This window comes from Hyaena hyaena, unplaced genomic scaffold, assembly GCF_003009895.1.
Source record: "Hyaena hyaena isolate Hyena2069 unplaced genomic scaffold, ASM300989v1 scaffold_123, whole genome shotgun sequence".
In the NCBI taxonomy this organism is placed as follows: Eukaryota; Metazoa; Chordata; class Mammalia; order Carnivora; family Hyaenidae; genus Hyaena; species Hyaena hyaena.
Genome location: NW_024080756.1, coordinates 2,986,996 through 3,005,447, shown reverse-complemented (window position 1 = coordinate 3,005,447; position 18,452 = coordinate 2,986,996). Strand labels below are relative to the sequence as shown.

Here is an 18,452-nt window from a genome sequence, read left to right as displayed (position 1 = left end):
GCAACCACAGAATGGGAAAAGATAGTTGCAAATGACATATCAGATAAAGGGTTAATGTCCCAAATCTATAAGGAACTCACCAAACTCCACACCCAAAAAACAAACAACCCAGTGAAGAAATGGGCAGAAGATATGAACAGACACTTCTCCAAAGAGGACATCTAGATGGCCAACAGACACATGGAACGATGCTCAGCATCCCTCCTCATCAGGGAAATACAAATCAAAACCACACTGAGATACCATCTCACGCCAGTCAGAGTGGCTAAAACGAGCAAATCAGAGGACTCTAGATGCTGGCGAGGATGTGGAGAAATGGGCACCCTCCTACACTGTTGGTCGTAATGTAAACTGGTGCAGCCCCTCTGGAAAACAGTGTGAAGGTTCCTCAAAAAATTAACAATAGAACTCCCCTATGACCCAGCAATAGCACTGCTAGGAATTTACCCAAGGGATATAGGAAGGAGTGCTGATGCATAGGAGCACACGGACCCCAATGTTCATAGCAGCACTCTCAACAATATCCAAAACATGGAAAGAGCCTAAGTGTCCATCAATGGACAAATGGATCAAGAAAATGTGGTTTATCTATATGATGGAATACTACATGGCAATGAGAAAGAATGAAATCTGGCCATGTGTAGCAACATGGATGGACCTTGAGGGTGTTATGCTGAGCGAAATAAGTCAGGCAGAGAAGGACATTTATCATATGTTTGCACATATAGGAGGATTAGGAGGAACTTAATGGAGGACGGTGGGGGAGAAGAAGGGGGGAAATAGTCGGGTAGAGGGAGAGAGGCAAACCATGAGAGACTCTTGAATGCTGACCACAAACTGAGGACTGATAGGTGTGGGTGGTGGTGGGGTGATGGGCATGGAGGAGGGCACTTGTGGGGATGAGCACTGGGTGTTATATGGAAACCAACTTGACAATAAACTATTTGTAAAAAAAAAAACAAAAAAAAAAACCTGCCTAAAAGTGGTAAAATCTAGGGGCGCCTGGGTGGCTCAGTTGGTTAAGCATCTGGCTTTGGCCCAGGTCAGGAACTCAGGGTTCATGAGTTTGAGACCTGTATTGGGCTCTGTGATGACAGCTCAGAGCCTGGAGCCTGCTTCGGATTCTGTGTCTCCCTCTCTCTGCCCCTTCCCTGCTCACACTGTGTCTCTCTCTCAAAAATAAATAAACATTTTTTTTTTAAAGTGGTAAAATCTAAGCTCTAACACAAAGATAGTAAGATTAGCTTGAGCAGTGTTTGTGGGTGTTCAATGGGTGGTTAAAGTGGTCTTTGATACTTAAAGCAGGCATGTTTAGGAGAGAAATTCTGAGTAACTTTAGACTCTTCTAGGAAAATACTATGTCAAAAACTTCAAGGTGACCACCAAAAGAATAAAAATACAATCTAAACCCTCTCAAACAAGTGGAAGTGGGAGTTAGGAATGGATTTCATAAATCCAATAGGTATCAGTAAAATATAGAAAAAGAAAAAACTATTGTAGAAATAAGTTAAAATATATCAATAATAAATGTAAGTGGATTAAGCCCATCTATCAAAGTAAGATTGGTATTATTTCTTCCTTAAATGTTTGGAATAATTCACCTATGAAACATCTTAGCCTGAAATTTTCTATATGGGAGGATTTTTAATTACAGATTCAATATCTTTTAAAAAATGTTTATTTATTTTTGAGAAGAGAGAGAAAAAGAGAAATAGAGTGTGAGCAGGGGAGGGGTAGAGAGATAGGGAGACGCAGAATCTGAAGGAGGTTCCAGACTCTGAGCTGTCAGTCCAGATCCCAACACGGCGCTTGAACCCACGAGGCTGTGAGATCATGACCTGACCCAAAGTTGGATGCTCAACTGACTGAGCCACCCAGGAGCCCCTACAGATTCAATATCTTTAACAGATTATGATTATTCATATTTTCTATTTCTTTTTGTGTTTATTCTAATGAATTTTTAAAAGAACATTTCATCTAAGTAGACTTTTTTTGTGTAAGTTTGTTCATAATATCCTTTCATATTATGAACAGGTTTTTGAAGATATAATTAACACACTATACAGTTAACTCACTTAGAGTGTACAATGCAATGATTTTTAGTGTGTTCACAGTGTTGCACAACCATCACTACAATCCATCTCAGAACATTTTCATCTCCCCAAAGAAACTCCATATCTCTTAGTAGTTTCTCCCCATTTTTCTGAGTCACCCTACCTCGCAATAGGCAATCACTGATCTACTTTCTTTTTCTATAGATTTGCCCATCCTGACAATTATATATGAATGGGATCATACAATATATGGTCTTTTGTGACTGGCTTCTTTTATTTCACATAATGTTTTCAAGATTCATCTCTGTTTTAGCATGTATCAGTATATAATTCCTTTGTTTTACATTTTTATTTAAATTCCAGTTAACAAACAGATATATCATTCAGTTTTACAGCTGAATAATATTCCATTGTATGGCTATACCACATTTTGTTTATTGGATCATCATTTGAAGGAAATTTGGGTTGTTTCTAGTTTTGGGCTATTATGAATAATGCTTTTATGAACATTCGTGTAAAGGTTTTGCCAGACTGTCTTAAAGCAGCTGTACCATTTTATATTCAGCAAAGTATGAGGGTTCTAATTTCTCCACATCTTTGTTATTATCTGTTATCTGTTACACTTCTTATTATCTTTTTTACTTTAGTCATCCTAGTGAATGTAAAGTGATATCTCATTATGGTTTTGATTTGCATTTCCCCAATGCTAATGATATGGAGCATCTTTACATGACCAGTCATTTGTTTATCTTTGAGGAAATGACTATTCAGATTCATTGCCCATCTTCTTTTTTTAAATTTTTTATTTTTGAGAGAGAGAGATAGAGAGAGAGCGCGCGCACAAGTGGGGGAGGGGCAGAAAGAGAGGGAGACACAGAATCTGAAGCAGGCTCCAGTCTTTGAGCTGTCAGCACTGCGCCCAATGCGGGGCTCAAACCTAAGAACTGTGAAATCATCACGAGCTGAAGTCGGATGCTTAACTGACTGAGCTACCAAGGTGCCCCACTTTGCTCATCTTTCAGTTGAGCTTTTTGGCTTTTTTACTAATGAGTTACAAGAGTTCTTTATGTATTCTAGATACATGTTTTATCAGATACATGATTTGCAAATATTTTCTCCCATTCTGTGGGTCATCTTTTCTCTTTCTGAATGCCCTGAGAAGCTTTTTACTTGTTTAATATCTGTAGGATGTATAGTGCTATCTCCTTTTACATTCCTAATATTGATAATTTCTGTACTTGCTATTTTATCTTGATCAGTCTTATTAGAGATTTAGTAATTTTACTAAGTGAGCCATATTAGTTTTATTTTACCTCTAAATGTCTATTTATGTCTGCTTTATCTTTCATTGATTTCTGCTCATTTATTATGATTCATATATTATTTCACTTTCATTTACTATACCAATTAAGTCAATAATACCAATTATATTGAATTATTAATTATTTACATTTTGTATTACTAATCATTTATTATACATTCTTTTTAGTATCTTGGACTTATTTTTCTTTCCCCAGCTCTTTAAAGTTTTATATCAATGATTTGAACCTCCCTCCTAAATGCATGAATTTAAACTATAAATTTCCTTCAAAGCATTGCTTTAGTTACATCACCATTTTAGATGTACTTTCATTATTTCTCATTTTAATCTTTTCTAATTTCCACTGAGAATTCTTCATTGACATATAAGTTATTTAGAATTGGTTCCAGTTTTTGGCTTCAGTTTTCAATGTGATTCCACTGTGGCCTAAGAACAGTCTGCATGATTTTACTTTTTGAAAATCAGTCATCTGTCTTACTGTTCGTTTTTTAGAAAGTAATGTGTTTTCTCTTGCTGCTCTGAAGATTTTATCTTTGCCTTTCAGCATTTCAACTGTAATGTATTTAACTATGGCTTCCTTTGTATATATCCTCCCTGTGTTTTGGGGTTCACTGAGCTTTAATGTTTGGGCTGATACGAGTCATCAGTTTGGGGAATTTCATGACTATTATCTCTTCAAATATTGCTTCTGCTCCATTCTCTTTCATTCTTATCCCTCTAGGACTCTAATTAAACATTCACTTGATTACCTCACTATATTCCACATGTCTCTTTTACTCCATTTAATTCATCCCATTCTTTTTGTCTTTGTGCTTCATTTTTAGATATTTCTATTTTTCCACCTTCAAGTTCACTATTTTTTGCTCAAAGCTCTTAAAACTACCCAGTAAATTTTCACTTTTAGCTGTTGTATTTTTAAGTTCTATAATGCATATTATTTTTATAGATTGCAGTTTTTCAAAATTATGCGTAATTTTATTCAATTTGCCCATCTTTTCCTCTTTTTCTGTGTATATGTGTGTGTATGCATATGTATATAATAATTATTTTAAAGTCCCTGTCTGCTAATTCTAACATCTGGATCATCTGTGGGTCTTTTACTATCTGCTTTTTCTCTCATCACTCATACTTTCCTGCAATTTCTCAAGTCTTATCATTTATTATATGCTATGTTTGGTGTATAAAAGAACCAATGGGACTGAAAATGATGTTATTTTCCCCCATAAAGGTTCTCCCTTTATTTTGTTAGATGTATAATGTGAAGGGCTGGTCATCTTAATCCTATCAGGAATTGAATTAGATTGGGGATGGAGTCTGGTTTTAATTAGACTCAGTTTGCCTCTTCTTTGTCCTTGTTCTTCAGGTGTGGCTCACCTGGACTTCTGACTGACAGCTTGGCAAGTCTCTCTCCTTCAGCCCTTAAACACTATGGGAGAATCGGTTCTGCCCTTAAGAGATTAATTTAACTCCATAGCCTCCTATACCCCATGCAGCTTCAAAATCTAGCAAATGTCTTGAGAGGGGAAACTAGCCAAGTATTTCATGCTGGCTTTCTGTCTCTGGTGAGATTTTGTCTCCTAATCACTGTGGATAGAGTTAACTCTGCCTTTCCAATACACTTTCCTTTATGAGTGTGGCCTTCTGAAGCTTTTGACTTGTAGCCTGGCTTTTCTCTTTCTCCTCATCCCTGGAATTCTGTCCTTCAAAGGTTTTGAGCTTAGTCCCCCACAACATCAAGTTCAATACCTGGTAAAAACGTGAGGGACAGGCCTGTCATGTTTGGCACAGTCCCTCTCTCTAGAAGGAATTTATCGCCTAAGCACCAAACAAGTGAAGGTTTTATTTTGCCTTTCTGGGCCAGCTCTCCAGGCTCTTTTATACTCCAACGTTCAGCAAATATCCATGATATATTTCTGACTTCCTTAGATTCAAATCTGGTATGTCTGCACCCAAGGTCTTCAAAAACTTACCTGGCTTTTCTTTATCCCAGTAGTCTCTGTGCCAAAAACAGAGTCAATATGACCAGAATTGGTAAATGATCTAAGGAATAAAACAGCCAGGGATTGTTAGCTCACTCATGAGAGGTCTCCCTTTTCTAGAAATTTGGTTCATTTAGGCTTTGTTGTGTCCACAACTTTCCAATGACTTTACACATAACTTCATAATTTATCTGTTTCAGTGGAAGCCTGGTCTTTCTACTAAATCCTACCTAAAGTAGAAGTCTCAATACTTACTTGAGAAATACCACACACAATGTATTCTGATGTTTTCTACTCTATTTTATTAAAAACAACTTCTGGGGGCACCTGGATGGCTCAGTCAGTTAAGTATCTGACTCTTAGTGTCAGCTCATGTCATGATCTCATGGTACATGAGTTCAAACACTGCATCAGGCTTTGCTCTGACAGTGTGGAGCCTGCTTGGGATTCTCTCTCTCCCCCCTCTATCTCTGCCCCTATCCTGGTTACACACATACACTCCCTTTCTTGAAATAAATAAATAAACTAAAAAAAAACAACCCAAAAAACTTCTGGTCACAACTCACTGTTAGTCAATGTCAGAGTCCACTAATGAGTCTTGAGAAAAGTTGGTCTAACAAGTATCTGGGAAAAACCAAGGTGTCTGGCTATTTGGAAGAGGAGGCTCATCAAAGGGATATGGATTAAATGAACCTCAATCCTCTTAGTGTTATACAAATTCTTGAAGTATGGAATTCTGCCTGTATTTTTTTCTCACTGAAAGACTTGGCAAATTTAATTTTGTTCCACCCCTTCTTTTTCCTCAATCAAAATCAAATTTTTATGATTTGTCTTAGTCATTAGTATTATGATCCCATTTAATACACAGTTTCCATTCTTTTGTCCACAGAGATATGGCAATTAAAAAAAAATCTACTCTCCAAATTACCCACTTAAACTTGGTCTTTTCCCCATGTATTGTTAGTTTTTTTCCTTTATAATAACTACCTCAGTATTTGTTTGTGAAAGGGTTTTCAACTACCAAGGACCAAAAGAAGCATGTGTGGAAGCAAAACTGACTCATTGTTCTGCTGCATCAGTGTGTGTATATATCATAATCAGAAAATAAAACAACTTGAACCCTGAAACAAAATAAGAAAACAAACACAGGGTCACTGTGTCTAGTTCACTTTTCCAAAAAAAAGAATCCTTAAGTTTTGTTTATTAGTATTGACTCCCTCATAAACACAATTTTATCAACTTTTATAATGTTGATTTGTGAGAACCTCTGTAGTTATGACAGCCATGTGAGAAAATTGCTGTCTTTTCTATCAGGAGCAGACTAACTACAAGCTAACAGTGTTGATAATTTTGTCGGTTTCCCCCCTCTTATATTTAACATTTTAAAAATGTTTTTATTTATTTATTTTTGAAAGAGAGACAGAGCACGAGCAGGGTAGGGACAGAGAGAGACACACAGACTCTGAAGCAGGCTCCAGGCTCTGAGCTGTCAGCACAGACCCCAATGTGGGGCTTGAAAGTACAAACCGTGAGATCATGACCTGAGCCAAAGTCGGATGCTTAACCAACTGAGCCACTCAGGCACACCCCCAACTCTCATAGTTTTTTATTTGGTGACCTAGTCCTTTTAAACTTGGGAGTTTCTTACAAAATGTTCTTAAAAGTAAACGTTCCTTTAATAAATGTGCTGTCTTTGATTATCTCTTTGACAATTCTATAGATTCTACCAAGATTTTATGTATTTATCTACCAGGAGTAGATACTGCCCAGCCAGAACAAAGTAAACTACAACTAAGAGCTCTTTGCCTTTTATCTTTTGCCAGTCCTAGGGTGAATCTTCTGTAGAAATAGGGTTTTAATTTAGTTGATTCTATTTCTTTTTTATAACTGTTTGGTTTTTGTTTCTTGGTTAAGTCTGGTTTTCATGCTAGTTCTGATTTGTACACAACTGCTATTTTTCCTTTGGCAGCAGCAATATTGGTAATACAGTTTTTAATGGTCTCTGGTCTTCATGATGTAACAAATGACAGAGTATTTTATTGTATTTTACATTTGATTGTATTTACATTTTACATTTAAACATTCTGTTAGCTCCTGTCATTTGAGATACATCTTTCTTTGCCTTTAGGTCTTGAGACCTTGATTTAGTCAAATTGATGACTGGTTTCACTAGTAGGTTGGAAAGTTGTTCATATCACTCCGTATAGTACTCATTTATTACCGCCTTACCACTGGTGAAACTTTCTATGTTGCTTTCATGTTGTGTGTCACTCTGATTCAAATCAAGACAAAAATGTTTTCATGCCCACTGGCATGAAGAGCAGCTGTTGGAGATATGGAGCTGTAAGCATCAGCCAATGAGATTCTGTACTTTGATTACATTTGATCCATCTGTGGCTAACGTTATAAAACCAAGTTGTTGGTTCTTAAAAACCTTCTTTCCTCCTCAAAAGGGAAGGTACAACTTTCTACAATAGTCTGTTTACAATTAAAAACTTTCTCTGAAGTCAGCGTTCTCTGGCCCTTGGGACACTGTTAGAGATTAACAGGCCATAAAAGCTGTCATTTGAACACACTATATATGGATATCTGATTACAACAGACAAATTTACCATGAAAGAGGACAAAATATACACAATGAATAAAATTTGAAATGGTTTTTACATAGATTTAGAGCAAAGGGTAGAGACTTTCGGTTTTGCTTGGATGGTACACACATTCTACAAATAAATCTGAATTTGTGATAAAGAATGATTGCTTTTGACTTGCTTAGAGCTTCATGATCCCTGCAAGAAATCTAAAAAGTTCTGGGTGCATAATTTTTACTCTCTCCTCTCAAAAGAAAATAGGAAAGCATAAATAAATGAATAAGCCCTAAAGATGTATGAAAGAGCTTGGTGCCCAAAAATAAGGTGTTAATAAATCTAAAGTTGTGCTTCCAGCTCAACCCCCAATCTGACTGGAAAATTACTACAAAAATAGCCTTGTTTACCAGTTGACAAGAAAAGTAATGAGATGCAAATTAACAGCATATAGAAAAATAGAAAGAAAACTTTAGTGCTGTTAAACAAAACTTGAAGAGTTCCTAAATATTTGGTATGAAAAACAGAAAAATTTAAGTAATCATGTTTCTAATCAAGGGGAATCCTTGGACAAATTACACTGGTTTAATAATGCTGTTTTGAACAGATGTCTCCTTTCTTATTTAATTACAGTGTGAATTAAAATGTTAGCATACTATTCTAATTTATGCAAGTCAGGTTTGTTTTCTCATGGAAAGCCTAGATAATTAACCTTTATACTTTTCTAACTCCTGAATGAATATTAAACTGAGTTACTCATTTAATTAGTAATCTTTGGATATAAATTATATCTAAGCAAGTCATTTGTATAGAACAAAATAAATACTGGGTCAATAAACATAGTTTTAACATACCCTTGCCTTTTGTTTTTATACATTTTAAGTGATCATTAATTAATAGATTGAAAAGATATATATGAAAAACTGAGGTATTTTGGTGTACAAAGTCTTTCTTGAAAGAAATGTGTTTTAAATTGCCTGTAAGCTTCTTTAGTCACTTAATCATATCTTTTCTCCTCTGGTAACTTTTTTTGATATGGCATTTCCCAAATTTAGTCTCAAAATTCAGAATAATAAACTATTACTATGTCTTCTACATGATTCTTTGGGGTTTCCCAAACAGTTGCTAGACAGCCCCAAAGTTTTGCTAATTTATCCTATAAAAGGAGGGAAACTAAAAATAATTAGTTATGTTTGGTATACTGCAGATTTTTATTAGCTCAAAACTACTTTAAAAGTCATCCTGCTTATCCAGTCTTACATATGAAAAGAACTTACACAGCAGTTAAGAGAAGCTTAAACTAAGTTAATTACATTTAAGTAAAATGTATTACTATAAATCTAAAAAAAAGATATTTTTAGCAATGTGTAACTTTCAGATTGGACAGAAGCATACTCATGTCCACATACAAAGATTGGCACAGTAAGTATTTTTAAACTTTATTTATTTTTAAAGTTTATTTGAGAGAGAGAGAGATACAGCAGGGAAGGGGAGAGAGTGAGAGAGAGAAAATTCTAAGCAGGCTCCACATTTTCAGCACAGAGACCTATGTAAGGCTCGATCTCATGAACCATGAGATCATGACATGAGCTGAAATCAAGAGTCAGATGCATAATCAACTGAGCCATCCAGGAACCTCCAAAATTGATTTTTTAAAGGAATATTTTATTTGCAGTTGACAATCCTAAAAATATTTTCTGAGACAAATTAAAAGAACCTGGAGACTTTTTAATGCCTACTCAGTCCATAAATTATCCTCCTCTCCGGATGAACATTGACTAAATCCTTATGATTATGTGTTACTCCAGAAAAAAGATTCCACTCCCCACTGTTTTAGTATTGTTGGCCTTTATAAAATTAACCTAAGCCATTGAGTCTTGTCATCCATGGACAGTTTCTGTTTCTTCGTCAAGTCCCCATAAGATACAGAGCAAAAACGGAATCTTCTGGAAGAAACATGAAAAGAATGAAAGCCTTGGTAAAGGCTTTACCATACTTGTAATTGTTGACTCCATAGGGAGTAGACTCATGGGAACAGATTTTTCAGTATAAACTGGTATCAGCATGACATAAGGATACCTGTCAGACTATCAAAAGATAAGAGTCGGGATTTCTAGGATTCATTAAACTGAGAAGCAAATGACTTAAAAAAATTGAGTGTTTCACCTCAAATTACAAAAACAAGAATTTATTACCTAGGACTAAATGAGTTAATCATGGTTAATGCTTTATTTCTAATGAACATACATTATTTTGATCTATTGGATACACTTACATAAACTGGTAGAAACATTCCTTAAATGGTATTATATTCCAATGGATCCTTTAGAATTGCAGGAAAAATATATTTGAAAATTCTTAATATAATATGTAAGTAATAGACTGTCAGGAAAACAAAAATAATGATTCTGGAGAAAATGACATATAAATGTACCACAAAATGGTAGAAGTTGTTAAATATTACACAAAATGCCTTTCCTAAGTTTCCTTACTTTCGTAGCTATTTAGCACAAGTTCAATCAAAACCTGTTCTCCTTCCTATCAAGTAGTAATTTAAAAATTGCTTTACTGTCTGTGGCTATGCCTCAAATCCCATTAAATTCGGTATGGCAAGCCCATTACTAAACAAGTTCCAAGCAACTCAACTGAGGTGAACTGAATGGCTCTTGGCTCCTGATTTCAGTATACAAGCTGGTAAGAGCAATATCTTACATATACAGGAATGACAGCCTCAAAGACTTTACAAAGCCTCCAAAGTTAACCCCTAAATTTTAGTATCACGTCTCTAGTTTCAGTAACCAGATTATAAAAAGGTCTCTGCGCACAAAGCATCACCTTATATCACATCCATATAATAAAACTGACCAAATAACACAAAATATCAAAGTAATGATACTGCATCATAAAATTAGTAGGCAAATTATGGGGTCAAAGCCATGCTTTAGAAGGAAACTTGGAGGCAAAACTTACACCTTAACCAGATGGGTAAGCAATGCACATCAAATTCCAGAGTCAGAACACAAAATGAAGCAACAGTGTGAAGGGTCAACACAACATGTGTAAGTTGTACAAAGCTTTCACTTTCCAAAGAAAGGTTTGGTCTTTACTCAGCTCACAGGAGATGAACTCTAATGCCTTAGAATATCCTGCCTGATGATGTTTTTGTTACCTAGGGACCGTAGGTCTCCCACATAGTCCATGCTAACAATGCAATTTATGGTCTACGATGGTCTTGGGCCATGCAGTATCAGCTTGACCTGTAGAGGGGCTGGCGACTGAAGGCTGGCCATATGGGCAGTCAGCCATGCTTGTGTGATCAGTCCATACTGAAAAACCTAGACTCCAAAGCTTGGAGGACTTCCTTGTTTAGCAATATTGCAAACATATCATCGCACATCATTGGGAGAATTAAGTGCTTGTCTGCATGATTTCACTGGAAGAAGACAACTGGAAGCTCATGCCTGGTATTTCCTGGACTTTGCCTTATGTCCCTTTTTCAGTTGCTTATTTAAATCTGTATTCTCCTGCCATAATAAACCAAAACTGTGAGTGCAACAGCTTTTCTAAGTTCTGTGTGTTCTTTTATTGAAATCATTGAACACAAAGATGGTCTTGGGGGAATCTATGCAAAGACGCTTTGCAACCTTGAGATAAAGCAACATCAGCAAACAATCACCCTGTCTAGTTCTTGCTCCTCAAGTAAATGAAATTGAGTCTTTCTTGTAAGTTACTCTCTAATTAAAACAACTAAATCTCTGATTTTGGAAATGTTTGAAGATGTGTGATGGTCTTTTGGGATATGGCAATTATGTGAAAAAAAAAAAGTGCTGTTTTACACCTTGAAGACAGTATATGCTAACTTGGTGACCTTGGTAAGTTTGTTGGTTGCTTTTTTCCTCTAACTGCTTGTCATAGTTTTAATTGGTTAAGGCTGTCCTTCTAAAGCTTGGACTCCTTCTAGATCTTTTTTGCCTATAAGTTCTTTTTCTTTTCAAATGCTTTAGTCTCTAAGTGGTTTAGGTTTTATTTCAGCAGGTAGTAGTCTGAATCAATAGCATTTTAGTAGACTAGTTAAGAGAACTCTACTTTTTGTGGAACATCCATAGGAATGTTTAGAAGTGGCTCTGAGAATTTGAAATCACAAGGCAAATATTCTACCCAAATACCAAAGTCACAGCTCTCCATCTACTTGAAACCTATGCTATAAAAGAACAAAAAGAAAAATACCCTATCTGAAAATTTAGCTTAGGTGCCCAGCATTTAAATCATACCATAAGAGAGAATCAAGATATGTAATAACTGATATAAATTCTTCCAAGTTTATCAGAGAAGTTATATACATAAAAATCACAGCATAAGTTTTTAACATACCAGTTCCTTTTGAGATTAAAGTAAAAGTAGAAATTCTGAACCTAAAAATAACTTATTTTAACTCTGGTATTGTAATTTCCCAGCTTTAAATTTGCTAGCCTAGTTTATTTTGGAGAAAGCAAAGATCATAATGCTTTTTATGTTGTGTTCAAGCATTCAATAGTAAAGATATTAAGAGCACTATTCTCTCATAGGTATTACATATTTTAAATTTGGCTGTCTCTGAAAAGATATTTTTAAGGTGTTAAACATTTTTCTTTTGCTAGAAATTATAAACTATAAAACCAGAAATGTTCCATAGAATTCTCAGGAGTGTTTTTAAATGTAATTTTAAATGGGTTTCCTGTGTACCAATATGATTAATGTTTTAAATAACACATTTGTAGAGTTAAAAGGACCTACAGTGAAAAAAAGTGAAGTACTTTCCAGTTCAGCAGGAAGATTCTGGACAACTGCCCTGTAATCAATCTTATATTTCAGACAAGAAATTATTCACATTCTGTACTAGTTCAGTAATAGACTTTTCTAAGAAATACAAGTCAATGTACATTTAACTTTAAAGAAAACTAACTAAAAATACCTTCCAATGATTTCTGAACTTATCCTAAAATTTACTTAATCAGGCTAAATAAAATTAGGTCAACAGTGTATTATTTTACCTATGACTAGGAGGTCTGTTTATTTTACAATTTTCCTTTCATAAAGACTAAGATCCCTTTATTTAATCAACTTTAATAATGTATAATTAATAAACTTTTAAAAGTAGGTAGAATCCCTTTGTTCTATTCTCCATTCCAGTGTTCGCTTCCCTATGGCATTTCTATGTCTGAGCATAATCCAGAGCTGATATGGCTATAAAGGAATACATTGAAAAGAATATCAAAAGTCACAGAAATAGAGCCTCTTATAAGTACTTTATTTAACGAAGCTATTTTTCGGGTAATGTATTTATATACTTAACCCACGCACTTATTAAAAACATTCTATCAGGTCTAGGGCTCAGTAAAATGACATGACTTTAAAGAGTACCACATTGATAGTATATCAGATTTCTAATTTTTGCAGTGCTGTTGATTGTTGATGTTCAGATTTGACATGCACACAGTTTCTCTCTCACAAATCTCATATCTTTATGAATTTTAAAACTACCCAGGGGCACCTGGGTGGCTCAGTTGGCTAAGCATCCAGCTTCCAATTTCGGGTCAGGTCATGATCTCATGGCTCCTTTCTGGGCATGGAATCTGCATGAGATTCTCTCTCTCCCTCTTCCTCTGTCCCTTTCCCATATGGACGCATGCATGTGGACACTCTCTTAAAAAATTTTTTTTTTTTTAAAATTTTAAATTTTAAAATATAATTTTTTATTTTACACACACACACACACACACACACACACTGTCTTAAGCACCTGCAGAACAAATTTCTTTCCTACCCATAGGACTCATGCTTTGTTAGACTGCACACAGAGGCAGTGACTACATAGCAACAATGGATGAAGAATAATGAGGTCATTTGTTAGGGAATTCATGTTGAATATATTCATTTGGGCCCACATTAGAAAAGTGATATTTCTATAATATAGGTTGGTTAGTATTTGAAAAGAGTGTTCTATAGACCAGTAAATGTAATGGTGTTAAAACAGAATATCTACGTGTAAAAATATAGAAAACAGATCTGTAATAGTACTTCTGGGATAAATAGTAGATTGCCACAAGCCATGTGGGCTATTTGGGAGTATTCCTATTTTAAACTGGCTACCTCTCTTTCCTCCACACTTTTCAAATATATTCCTTTTAAATATTTATTAAGAGCCAACTTTTTCTTCCTTAACATTTAGGACTATATTTTAAATTATAATCCACTACTCACAGAGTTTCACAAAAACACTGACGACCTTCTCTATGTGTGATGCACCCTGATATTTTCAATGCTATTCTAATCATTTAAAAAGTGTTCATAGTGATCCACTAAATGGATTTCACAATCCATTAGTAGGATATGACCTGCAGTTTGAAAAACACTTACTGGGTCCAACAGATGGGGAAGCTGAAGTGTGAAGACACTGAGTGGCTTAATTCATAAGAAAAGTGAGTGGTCGGGGCACCTGAGTGGCTCAGTTGGTTAACTGTCAGACTTCGGCTCAGGTCAGATCTCATGGTTCGTGGGTTTGAGCCCTGCGTCAGACTCTATGCTGAGAGCTCAGAGCCTGGAGCCTGTTTCGGATTCTGTGTCTCCCTCTCTCTCTGCCCCTTCCCCATTCATACTCTGTCTCTCTCTGTCTCAAAAATAAATAAACTATAAAAAAATTTCTTTTAAAGAAAAGGGAGTGTTAATCACTTGCATAATTCTGTGCAAGTCAATCATTGGTCTCTAGAATAAAACTTTTCTGTAAAACTATTATTTTTCTGTTTTAGTCTAAGTCATTATTATTTTATTTTTTCCCTCTTTATTCTCTACTCCTTTCTCGTTTTATTTCAGTGTTTCATACCCATTTTTCCTACTCATGCCTTGATACCTGGTTATGTAGACAATACTTGTTTGAAATTCATATTAAGTGAACTAGTATTTTCAATCAACGAGAATTAAGAGTCCTAGACCAATACTTCCATGAGGTGAAAAAGCAAATGAAAGCTATATATATTAAGAAAGAGAACAAAGAAATACAAATAGGTTAACTTTATCTATCAATAGATGAGAAATTTAGTAGATAAATATTTAAGCATCTTCTTTGGGATGGTCATTATACCTCTATGTCACCTATTGTTTTCTTCTTTCTGTTATATTTCTGTACAGTCTCCTCTATCAGACTATAAGCAACTTGGAGAGAGGATCCATGCATAATGTGTCTTTGAATCTCCCAAAGCATCTAGCACAGCATCCTGAAGATCAGCAAATACTTGATTAGAGATCAGTAAATACTTCCTGAATGAACATGTCCAAGACACCAATATACAAATAAAGAACTATATTTCTTCTCTAATCTCTTCCTCTTAACATTATGAAATCAAAGAAAGCATGATTCTGAGTGCCTGTTGTCTGTACACCCAAACAATGAAATACTTGAATATTTTAACCAAATATTATGTAAAATTTGGTCACATACGCTTGAAAGATGAAACAGCAGCACAATTGAACTGGTGCCTAAAACAGCAGTACCTGACCCAATATGCTTACTCTGATGAGACCATAAAAGAAGGTTAACAAAGTTTCATGACATGTAATTATCAAATATTTTTGAGAGGGCTGCTTAAGGGCTAGGTATTTTGCTGAGTGCTAGGCTACAGTGGTAAGCAAGGCAGGATTGTGCCCTTAGGGAGATTTCAGTCTATGATGGAAGACAAACAAATAAACAATAACAAGTATACTAAGTGCAAACAAAGATAGGAGAAATACCTAGAAGAGGCAGCTAAGCCAGATTTGGGAGAAGGCACAGGTATGAGGAGGAGATTTAAAGAGGGCTTCCTAGAGGAAGCAGTAAATTGAGACCTGAAGAATGAGGGAAGGCTAGACAAGCAATACCTATGCAGGAAAAATCTAGGCAGAGAGTATGATGGATCATTTCACCCTTATTTTAAAAGATTATTCTAGAAAGCTGATTATTTCACAGAACTTTTTATCTTTAAATTTTTTTTTAAAATTTTATTTAAATCCAAGTTAGTTAACATATAGTGTAATAATGATTCAGGAGTAGAATTTAGTGATTCATCACTTACATATCTTTTTTGACAGATAACTAACTCATAATTCCCAACATCCCTCCTCTAAGCACATTGGATCCAGTCTTCCAACACTGCAGACTGCTGAACTGGTCATTAATAAGACCTGTATTGTCACAAAACTGCCTTAGAGCATAAAGTAACAAGGGATCAATTTGCTTTTCTATTATTTTCTACTGAAACTGTTAAAGCACATAGGTACACAATGGACCATACATATATAATAAGAAATAAACTTCTTCAGTGGGGGGAGGGGTGCTAATTTATAGTTCTAATAATTGCCTACGGTATCTTGTAGGAACTTACACCAAATGAGAATTCAATGACTCTATGCCAATAAGGAGAACACTCCCAAAAATACCACCAGGAAATAAAATCAACCTGATTCTTCAAATGATTAATTCACAACTACAATAAAAACAAACTGTGCCTTAGACCACATTTTAAAACTTTAAACTTTTGTTATGATTAATTCTCCTTACATAACAAAATATGAAAAAGGAATTAAAGAAGTTACACAAAAATAAGTATACAGATTATGAAGAAAAAGGCTGAAGCATTCGCAAAGTCCAATTACCGAGAAGTAAATTTAGTTTTACATTGATGGCAGCCAATATAATCTTATTTATCTTCATCTCATTTTAATCAAAAGGTTTCATGGCACCCATAATGAGGTTTTTTTCCCCCCTCACAGATGCTATTATGTCGTAGAGAGTTTTGTCTTGTTATACATTTGGGAGTCAGTTTAGTTATCTGAACTTCACATACAATTAAATGTTCTCAGTACAGACAGCTTTAGTTACAGCTGAATAGAGTTCCAGGAAACCCCATTAGGAGTTTCACTATTTACTCTACACCAACAATGGCAGCTGGTACATTTTTGGCCACGGTGAGCAGTCCTTTCATTGTGTATAACCAACCAGACTTTCCACCCTTAGTATGATTCTCACCACACTGCAATCAAATTTTAATTTAATTTTTTGATGTCCTGTTACAGATTAAGACTACTCCTTTATAGTTAAAATTGTATTTTTGAAGTAAAAAGTCTATATAAAAATCTCAAAAACAACTTTTTTCTTTGAGAGAGACGGTGGGGTGGGGGAGGGTGAGGATCATGCACTAGTGCATGTGAGCAGCTGAAAAGCAAAGGGAAAGAGAGAATCTTGGACAGGCCCTATGTTGGGGCTTGATCTCAAGACCCTGAGATCATGACAGGAGCCAAAATCAAGGGTTGGATGCTTAACCCACTAAGCCACCCAGGTGCCCCTCAAAAATAACATTTAAACACACCATCACTGCTAGCTAGCTATTTTAAGTATCTTCTCTTATCTTATACTGCTGAAAAATGAGCATTTCCCTTCAACCCTCCTATCTTCAGCTAATACCCAATAAAAGTGGCTAGGCTGCCAATGACGCACACTAGTACAGTTTAATGGACTGAGCCACCCAGGCGCCCCATACACACAAGTACAGTTAACTCAAGATTACAACTGCTATTTCCAGAATTAGAATATTCACAATAAACACTCAATGCCGTTTTAAACACTCAAACTTTCTAGTTTCACAGTTTCACCAAAGTTGAGACCTGTCTTGGCTAGACAGTTCCAATTTCATTTTTTCAATTTCTGATTATATAAAAAACAAACAAACCTGTTTTTCACTTAAGTGAACAGAATCCACGATATCCTACCGAGTCTCTGCCAGGCAGAGCGTAGCTGTGGGGTTGCTATGGCAACTCTTGTACACTGGCCACAGATTGTCCCTGTCCAAGAAGGAAATCATTTGCTCCACCCCTGAGAAGTCAAAGGCTCTGGTAAGCAGCAGTCTGTGAGCAGGACACATTTTTAGTTCAGTGGCTGTGACGGAGCAATGAGAGACAATTCTTTAGTGTTTCTCCATAATAAATATCACCCAACAACCAAAACAGACTCCAAATCAAGTTGCTGTGTGTGATTATGTATTTCTGCACCACAGTAAGAGTATATTCTTTACCCACTCTCACTAGAAACCTGAGCTAAGGAATAAGCCAGAACAATTTCCTCTCAGACACAAAGAAAAGAAGAAATGAAAAAACCCAAATAATTAGAATATCCTACTTTTATGAAGAATACATTTTGGCTTTTGCTTTCAGCTTTAACACATGCAAACTCAGGTTGTCTGACAATTTTTGGTGGGGGAAGGGGCAGTCAGATTTAACATTTACTGAGTTTTTATTCAGTGCCAACCCTTCTGCTGGATGCCCTGTGAGTTAGGTAGCAATACAATCCCTACTTTACAAATAAGAAAAGGAGGCTCTAGGGGCGCCTGGGTGGCTTAGTCGGTTAAGCGTCCGACTTTCGCTTAGGTCATGATCTCGCGGTTCGTGGGTTCGAGCCCCGCGTTGGGCTCTGTGCTGACTGCCAGCTCAGAGCCTGGAGCCTGTTTCAGTC

The 18,452-nt window shown here is 35.8% G+C and overlaps 1 protein-coding gene across 2 annotated transcripts in view; it reads right to left on the bottom strand.

Moving 5' to 3' along the window:
* Positions 1 to 18,452, bottom strand: part of CEP57L1 (centrosomal protein 57 like 1) — a 98,679-nt gene that overhangs the window by 10,175 nt on the left and 70,052 nt on the right. For both annotated transcript variants that reach the window (XR_005529341.1, XR_005529340.1), the window contains exon 13: positions 17,674 to 17,879. The gene's annotated coding sequence lies outside the window, so the exon portion shown is untranslated. The remainder of the gene's footprint in view (positions 1 to 17,673; positions 17,880 to 18,452) is intronic.